We start from the raw sequence: 9,897 nt of genomic DNA on the forward strand, positions 1-9,897 counted from the left end.
ACATAATGATATATTATCTTCAATTTCTCTCTGTCAAATTCAAATCAAGACAAATTAATAGAATAGACTACAAGTGTGAACAATTACAACACAGTAGTAGAGGTGCTCTATTGGCAAATGTTTAGGTTGTTGGTAGTAACATCTACATGAATGCAAGGTGTGCCGGCAGAACATTTTTCATGTTCTTCATCTACCATCTAATTCGTCTAATGAGATCTGGTGTCGCTGTTGCATGGTCCAGTTTCAATGCTCACCATTGATGGTGCATTTGAGGATGGAAATGGATCAATATTGGCTTTCTGTAATGACCAGTGGTTTTCGACAATTCGCAGATTTCTTGCTCTCCATTGAGCCTTAAATATCCATGACCCTGTTATTAATTCAGCAATATCCTTCTGTGTACCACTTTGGTAGGTAATTACCCCTGCATGCATCACACATGCTGGACCTAGAGGAGATGCACCTATACACTACAAATCAATTTTTTTTATTCCATGTGGAAAGGGTTTGAATGGAAACTTACAAAAATAAGAATAAATAATCACTGGCATTGAGTTGGAAATAATGATGCAATCGAAACTAAATCTGTTGATGCACTAGATACTGTACTAGTGTTAATTTGGCCAGTTTTACAGTGAAAGTGATTGTTTTGTCATTGTGTTACACAGCACAGCATATGGTGTGCTAAGGAAATGAGTCCGCAGCATTTAACCCATCACATTTTTTGTGAGCAGTGGGCAGCCTGACAATCATTGTGTTGGGACGATACCTTGTAACTCAGTGTCACCTTGGTGTATTGGGATTTGAACTCGCAACTTTTCAGTTACAGGTCTGCTTCCTTAGCCTCTATGTCACCACTGCTTCATAGAAAATGGTTTTCTAATACTGAAAAAAGCTTTTACAATGATACACTTGAGTTAACAAACACACTATAATTCCTCTATACATGTATTCTTATATTCCATCATTAACAGACATTTCCAGAGTCATTTACAACATCAACAATGTCTGGCCTGGACTTTTCCTACATTTGTCTTTTTAATGCAACAAATAATTGTTTCCCATCCAAAAAGGACATGACCATAAACTTTTGAAAGGTATTGTAATAAAGGTTTAAATGTTTTGATTAGGGACACAGTGGTCATAGAAGAAGAGTCTTCTTCTGGATCTTGATTATCACCATGAGAAGCTCATAAATATTATTGAGCATTTCCACATATCACACTGAACGGAAAAAGCCTTGATATTTTTGAAGACTCATCTCTCCGTTTGCCCATTGCTTCAGCTCAGTTTTAGAAAAGAGCAGATTGATTGAGAAGATAGACGAGGGATGAAAAGGCCCGAGCATCAGTGCAGGAAAGCTGCCGGGCTAAGAGATAAAGCTCCGGCTGCTGAATATTCATGACTGCGCCGTGCTTAATTGTAGATAATCCTTTACCAGCCCGCCGCATTTATAAATATTACACGTGGGAGGTGTTCCACCAGGCAAATGAGACGAAATCTCTCGTCAGCCTTCAACCACTGTCCCTTTTCTCTTTAATCAAACCAAGTAGGTCGATGAACAATCAACTGAAACCGCTCTCCCATCTTGTTCTGTTTTTAGGCGATAAAGACCCAGTCAGAGTATATCTCATGCATACATATGACAAAGGTGTTCTAAAGATGTTTTTTATGTTGTTCTTTCCCAAAGCATCCGTCTAATGCCACTTATAGCCTTTTTCTATGATCTTCAAATGATTTTTAGACTTCTGGATTCTTGTACTTCTGATTGTATAGAAAAAAAACAAAGACTTTCTGTGGAATGCATCTTAGTTCTGTATCTTTCTATAAATATCCCATTCAGCGTTTTGCTTCGTCTCAGCATTACTGCCTGTACAGGTCAGTTGCGGGACACCCCTGTCTGCCTTGAGACAGTAGACACATTGATTTTAGAGAGCGTCGGACAGCTGACGGCTCTTTGCAGCTCATTCGCTGCCTGGTCCCACAGAGCCAAGGACTGAGAAACAGTCAGCCGACCGCTGCAGATCAAGTCTGGGTCAGACAGTCAAAGAAATCCCTGTGAGAAATCCAATAATGAATGCATAACTCTAAAAACCGCTGGAGGCCCGGCTCACAGTGTGTGTTCCCCCTGCAGCCCTGCTACTTTGGGGAAAAGGGAGAAAGTTGATGTCTGCTGCTCTTATGAACATATTTGCCTTAGAAATCACAGTCTTCACAGGTCCATAGGTTGTTCTTGCAATTAAAATTGCAATTTAAGTTTGTTTCCAGCCTATTTGGCAAGATACGTCATGTGCCTTCCTTGGTTAGATATTATTATATAGTCCATATATATATAAAAACCAGTATATAGCCCAGTTCTAAATAGAGTATATATAATCAATTTTTTGCTCTGACATGGGGCAACTGCAACTTGGACAAGGGTAATGAACCCCCATCTAAATTCAGAATAAGATACATGGAAAGTAGAGCCGTTGAACTGAACATCCATTCTGTATTTCTTTTTTGTACTAGTAGCACTGTTTTAAAATGATTGGTCCCTGTGGGACAGCTGTAGTCTGATTAATGTCAGGAACCCATTGTCAGAACCATACCTTGTTCTCAGTGGAGCGGTGAAAAGTGTTCTAGTGTGCATAACATCTGCATAGGTTCTTCTAGAGGCTTTTTGGTATTCTAGTTATGCAAAATGCATGAATTTCCTGTATGTGGCACAATGGTCTTTTGTAAATGGGCTTAGGGATCGCACACACATGTTGAAGCATAGTTGTTACATATACTGTAATTGTATCTACAAGGGTTTTCACAAATCAATCTTATTAAATTGAAGGCACAAAGGAATTATATCTGATGACATATTTCATTTTTATTAAAGAAATTATGTATTGAGGCCAACATGTTACACAAAACAGGGTCCACCCAACTATACTATTTTCAAAAGCTATTTAAAATATTGCTGCCACTTTAATAATTTCTTTAAATATGGGAACAGAATAGCATAACAATTATTACCTATGTATAAATACATGTTCATTTCAAAATGGCATTTTAAAGACAAAATATAAGAATTACAAAAAAGTTAATAAATCAATTGTTTGCAAGGGGCAACAGCACAAAACAAAGGTGTCAAAAAATGAGCAAAAAGAGAACAGCATAGAAACAGTGTACACGTTTCTTTAAGAAGACCTTTCAGAACTGTGTTTCATACATATATTTATCTCTCAGACAGATCTGACCATTACCTAAACATTTCCATGCTTGGCATTTCAGTGGTCCAAACTAGTTAAACTGACAAACAATAGCACAGCTATTATGATTTCTGAAATGTCAGATTTAAGAACTATTGAATTAAAAATGCTGATAATCTATTTTACAGTCTTTGGTTTGCAGGCATAGTGGCAGCACCATAAACAACTTTTATTATGTGGACATTAAGCAGATAAATGGGGGAGGAGGGAGGAGGGAGGAGACAGGATCGTGTGCTCGGTGTTGCCAGATTGGGTGGTTTTGTAGGAACTGAAATGTATTTAATAGTCAGGCAGTCTCTTATTAGATAGTTTAGGTAGCTTGTGCATGTGACAAGTCTTTCTACCATAATAAGAGAGAGTTTCCAATCATTACCATGAGCCCCTCCTATTTTAAACAGAAAACTTTAAAACTTCACACCAATAATATAGTGTAATGCCCAGGGGCTGGGTGCCTGCAGCTGCTATGCACATGGCTGATTAATGGGGCCTGATCGTTCTCAGATGAAGCTTGTTGAGTGGGCAGAATTATGCCCTGTTAAATACAGAAGCCGAACCATGAACCCTATGTGTAGTATATCAGTTCCTGGCAATCGCCACATGCCTGCAGATCAGTTTTGTGTTCGTCCCCCTTTTTTGGCCCTTGTGTCATTTCCTTTGTTCCTGTTCAAAATCCCTTTTTTGTATCACTGTCCTTCACCTGCACTTCCTTTCTCCTTCAACCTGTGGTTGTGATACATAGTTTAATGTCTGTTCTTAGTTTCTCAAATAGCTACCCAACATTCTTATTACAAATCTGCCTATTTATTTAAATACTGAGGAACTTTGACCACACACTAGTGAACAAGCCCCACACATCTGTTGAAATAATAAAAAAATTGAGGATTTCATTGAAACATAGGGCTCTATCACCTGGATAACTGCTGGGCAGACCCCAAGACCCATCTGAAACTGTCCTCTTGCTCAACTCAGGTTAAAAATTGGGAAGAGGGCAGGTGCCTGTGCCACCACCCAGAGCGGGGGTAATCGGTGTGGAAGGTAGAGGAGTGTAGCCTGAAGAGAATTTGTTCCAGCTGACTGGGCGTCAGGTGTTGTCTGACCCACCGTCCTGTCAGACGCACGCTTCACTCACGGTCACAGTCACAGGTCGCGCCAACGGCCGGTCAATCGCTTCACCGCGGCAGGGCAGAAAAAAGCTATTCTCGTGCCACTCAGTGGCCTTTTGTTCCCTCCTTCGAGATCCATTGTCTGGTTCACCGTTGAGTGAATAGCAGAGTTCCAACCCATCAGAGGCTCTCTGCTATAGATTAAATACAATAAAGTGGTTTTACTTTATTTATATGACCTCTGCAGAATAGCCATTTTGGTCTTTTGTTCATCCGTCATGTGGACCATGACTAGATACACCGAATTCTATCTCTATATAGAGATGTGTGTGTACAATTTCACAATAAGGTAATGTTTCAATTATTATAAAAGTAAAATTATGTGTACCACAGAGCTTGTTACGTGGCACACTTCTTGAATGGTTGCTTCAGATTAGTGAATAACTCAAAAATTCCCCAAAATCCTTTGCAAATTTCAACATTGTTCAATCTTTCAGAGGACTCTTGGTGAAAGCAAGAAAGTCTGAATATATGGAATGAAATCTGACGTCACCAAGCCATTGGCGCCATTTTGTGGGTTTTTTTAGAGTTACTTCACTAAACAGGAGAATTGTGAATTAAGTGAAATTGCACCAAACCTACTGGCAGCAATTTCAAGCAATGACGACATAATACACACAATGCTTGCAGTTACACTGCTAATAATTCTACTTACATTCAGCATAGGACCACTGATGAAGAGATTTATTCAATGTTTCCACATCAGACAAGCTTCCCACCGCAATTCCTACATAAAACCTCCATCCATCAATACGGAAAACGGAGGTAAGTAAATGGAGGAATTACAGGGCACCCGGAAAGAGATGTCGAACAAGTGTCAACAGTACAAATTAATTTTCGCTGCCCGATCCCAGCATGCCCTGGAATGTTTAGATTCAGGCTGCACACACAAAGTTTATTCTATAAGTTTCAATATGTTTTATATTCAATATGTTTATCAACCTGGTCAATATTCAATATGTTTATTCTATGTTACTGCATGACGTCGGATTTCAGTCCATATATTCAGTTCCCTGTTATTATATATATTATTTATTTCCTGTTTGACACCTTTGATTTAGCTTCATCTAACCAGGAATAAAATGGAGAACCCAGAAGGGAAACAGGAGCAGAATAAAATAAGCATTGTTTCATGTAAACTCATGCAAGATCCGTCTAGGATCATTCGGATTCCCCTTTGGCCGGCTCCATTCCTCTGAGGTGAAACAGGTGCTCCAGAGCTTCCACATGTGGTGTTTAGGCCAGGATTCGTGAACTGGAGCGCCACGGCCGACTGTTTAAATTCCCGAGTTGTAATCATTTTTTTAAGCACTGTGTGATTCCAGATGCCGACCCGAATTGGTTGTAGCAAGAAATGACTTCTGTTGCTTTAGAGACCAAGTGCCTGTGCTACATAATTACGCCAACAAGTGCTTCTTCGTTGTGTTTGCAGTCTAGCAGCAGAACATTATGCAAACAGAATCCTGACTATTAGACATCCTTCAGTACATCTGATAACAGAAGGATGAAGACTTGGGACTCTGAAGGACAATGAAGGTAAAGCAAACAAGCTTCTTTTAAGAATTATGTGGTAAATGCATTTGTAATTAACATATTGTGGGTTTTTGTAAATAAATTGGAATAAGTCAGAAGGTGGAAGAACAAAAATGAGCTGAGGGTTTTCAATTTCATCAGGAAAACAGACTGACCCTCAGAAGAGGAAAAGCCTGCGCTTCCTGGCAGAGTTCTGAATTCCTTTTGACACTTTCCATGGCATTCCAGATGGCTTTCATCCTCCTGACTGGATCCGCCAGTCAGAAAATCTCATTTAAAATGTAAAAAGCGGCCTATCAAAGCACACACACAAACATCAAAGGTGCATGTCTGGCCATGGCAGCCAAAGACATGTTTGATATTACCCCATCTCTGCCCTATTCGAGGGGGTAGTTCAATTCAGTCCTTCAGTCCTTCATGAAGCAACAGCAACATGATGCTGCCACCACCATGCTTCACTGTAAGAAAGCATTGGTGATGAGCGGTGCCTCGTTTCCTTAGCAGACGCCCTTATCCAGAGCAACTTACAATCAGTAGTTACAGGGACAGTCCCCCTGGAGCAACTAAGTGTCTTGCTCAGGAATACAATTGTAGTAAGTGAGGATTAATGTGTAATTTTGATTCATAGGTGAGCGTGTTACCTGTAGTGTAGGTCTAGTTACAGGCTGGTATTGTATAGGTGAATTGTGACAAGGAGTGAGGGTTTTCTAAAATGCATAATTTGTGGCAAATTACTGCCCCCCAAATTATTATTGTATTTTATATGTGGAAAGTGTCTAAGAGATGGCATGGCAATGTAAGGAACTACTTTCCTAGGTTTACCTGAGGGTGCCACAGTACACACAGGGACAAAGCGCATGAGAGTAGAGAGTGATGGCGGAGTACAAAGCCACAGGAACGGTCCAGAATTTTATGAAATAAACCCTTTTTCTGTGTTCATCTGCTGCATTTTCTTTAAATATGCTGCACCAGAGTGGGTGGTTGTGCGACACCCAGTGTATTGCCTTTTGGCAAACTCCATTTGGGCTGTTATGTGCCTTTACTGAAGAGTGGCTTCTGTCTGGCCACTCTACCACACAGGCCTGATCAGTGGAGTAGTGATTACCCTTCTGGAAGGTTCCCTATATTTCATGGTATATCTAATGCTGTGGAAATGTTTTGTACCCTTCTCCTGAATGATGCTTTTCAATTAGATCCCTCTGCAAACCCATGGCTTTTGGTGTATCATGCAATTGTGTCAGGAAGAGCTGAAAATATTGGAGCTTACCCTGCGCATGTGATGCACACGTTGCAGGGCCCCAAAGAGTGGAAATTTGGCACGACCAGATCAAAATAAAATCAGTGCTGTTTGAAATGAGTTGAGTTTTAAAGTAATTTGCAAAAAAATTGGAAATATTACAGCAAGCTTAATTTCTTTGCAATGAATGATGCTAAAGCATTCAAAAGCTGAAGTGAACATTTTAATAAACGCCATCACACAAGCTGTTAAGACATTGGGCCCCTTGTTCTTTTCTCGTCTCGATCTCTGACTGAGCGATGGCTCTGTGCTTTGGCCTTAGTGACACTGCAGGGGAACCCTCCTAGTTCCATCTTCCCTCATACTATTTCCAGCCTTTTTGACAGGGAGCAAGAAATGAGACTAAATATAAGTGTGGGTGTTACTCCGGGCTTGGCCAGACCATTCGAACAGTTGTGACAGTGTGCAGCTACACCACAGGAATTTTGCGATGGAGAAGGAAAGCCTGGACCCCCACGCGGAGGGTAAACTCCACCAGTCTCGGTCACTGCACCCCCAGAGAGTGGCTGAAGAGGAAAAGCAAATGCTGGGCCAGACTTGCAGGACGGGAACTCATGCTTTATATTTAGGGCAGGGTATGTTTGTCCTCAGTGTGGACAAACAGCAGTGTTACAGCCAATCAGGTTTCAATAACTTTCAATACTAAAATATTTTTTATCATGTTTTACTTCCTTTTTTTTACTAGTGTTTGCTTCCTTGGGAGTCATCGTGGATCATGAGGTCATGGCTGTGAAGTTTATCTGACTTCAACTGGGAATTTCATTATGGGATGGACTGTAGTGGAAAAAATGACTAAAGTAAATTGTTTAATTTCAGTAGAGTTTCAATTGTATAGTTCATTCCAGAGAAAAAGACAAAAAAGAGCCTCCTGCCTCTTTGGTTTGGGAGTTTCTTTTCAATGTATTAATTTTTTTTGGGGTCTGTCTGTGTTTTTCTTTTCTAATTGAACATTGAGTGAGCTTCTTGAGGGGAGGGGGTGTTTGCTTTGTTTTTGTGTCTTTCTTTTTTGCTCAATAGAATGTTAATCCATATTGAATGCAGACACACACAGAGCTAAATAAGCCCTGAGGCTGGCCATGCTGTCATAAACAGACATCACCCGTCTTTCAATTCATCATCGTGCCAAATTTGCTCAGGGTTGAAGGAGCGGCGCCGCTCTAACAGGCACATGTCATTCTCAACTCCACAGGGCCGCTGATAGCTTCATCAAAGAACTACTGAGAGCCAGTGACGAGGGCAACTGCGGGCACACTTTGGGTTGAACAAACTACTTCCAAACTGCCAAGATAAGCTTCATTAGGTCTGCTATAAAACTTGGTGCACTATTTTCAAACTGGCTATGTGCTAAACGTGGGGTTTGCTAGTGTAAGCCCAAAAAGCATGTACAGGATTTACATAAATAAACAGGTCAAGTGTGAGTGTAAGTGAGTGAGAGAGCTGTCAATCATCTTGCTTCTCCTATTTTAAACTATGTTTATAAATACATTGTTAAAGATCATGTTCTGGTTGATAGATCTATGGGGATGCCTTACCCAGTAAAGAGGGGCTTTTCTTGAAATTCATTGGTTCATTTTTAAGTGTGTTAAGAAAGTGTTAAACACAAAATGGTGATAAGAAGGCTGCCTTGCAGCACAGAGCAAACTAGCAACATGTACAGTAATATTAACAGTAATATTTAGTGGTTTCCCACCAGGTCTCTGGAGGAAAACTACTGGAGGAGACCACGTGTCTGTCTTTGGCAGGCTTGGATTATAATAAACGTAAGTAGTGGGTTCACTGGACAGCTCTCCACACAGCATGAGGGGGGTCAAGGTACCTCTCCATCCCACAGGGTAAAGTAGTCTGACAGCCAGTAGGCCAGTAGCGCACCCTCCCACCCTGTCATTAGTCCTTTGCTTTTCCTCACTCTCAGTACAGGTTCACGCCTCGTGGAACAACACGAACTTAAGAGTCCTGTTCAGGGGTTGGGACTCTGGTTCTGTGGCTTGGTCCATGAGTTTTGTAATGTCCTTTTTGTGTTCCTGATTGCCCTGTTTGTGTGTGTAGTATTGTATAAATATCCGCCTAATGTCCTTGTTTGATCATGAAATGTTGTGAATTGTATTGGTGTGTTCTAAATCTCTGAATGACAGTAAGTCACACTGGATAAGAACCCCTGCCAAATGCTCTAAATGGAGAAAGGGACATGGCTTCAGCAGACATTGCCCCAATTTTGTCTTTATCTTTATCTTAATTTTATTGAAATGTGCTCTTAGCCTTTTGAAACAATTTGACTGCAGTTGTGCAAATAGAGCCGAGATTCAGTCTTGTGATTCCCACCCACTCCAGCAGACTTTTCCTATCCAGTCCAAGTCACATGGTCTAACAGTGAACTTGAGTCCCATTCCACTGAAATCCTGTCACCTGCCTATAGTTGTCATCATGTTTCTTTTGGGAGCATTGCACTGCATCAACATTTTTTTTTTTTTTTTTTGCAGTATGACAAACATGTATACCATGGGTGACATGATCTGACAGCCCTATTGCATATTGTATATTCTAAACAAAACAAAATTGTTTAACAGATCGATCTTCAGAATTGTTAGATTTCATCTAACAAAGTTTTACAATGACAAAGATGCCATAACAATGCAGGTCCTTTCTCATCTGCTTTCCTTCTCGA

This window comes from Denticeps clupeoides, chromosome 2 (genome assembly GCF_900700375.1).
Source record: "Denticeps clupeoides chromosome 2, fDenClu1.1, whole genome shotgun sequence".
In the NCBI taxonomy this organism is placed as follows: Eukaryota; Metazoa; Chordata; class Actinopteri; order Clupeiformes; family Denticipitidae; genus Denticeps; species Denticeps clupeoides.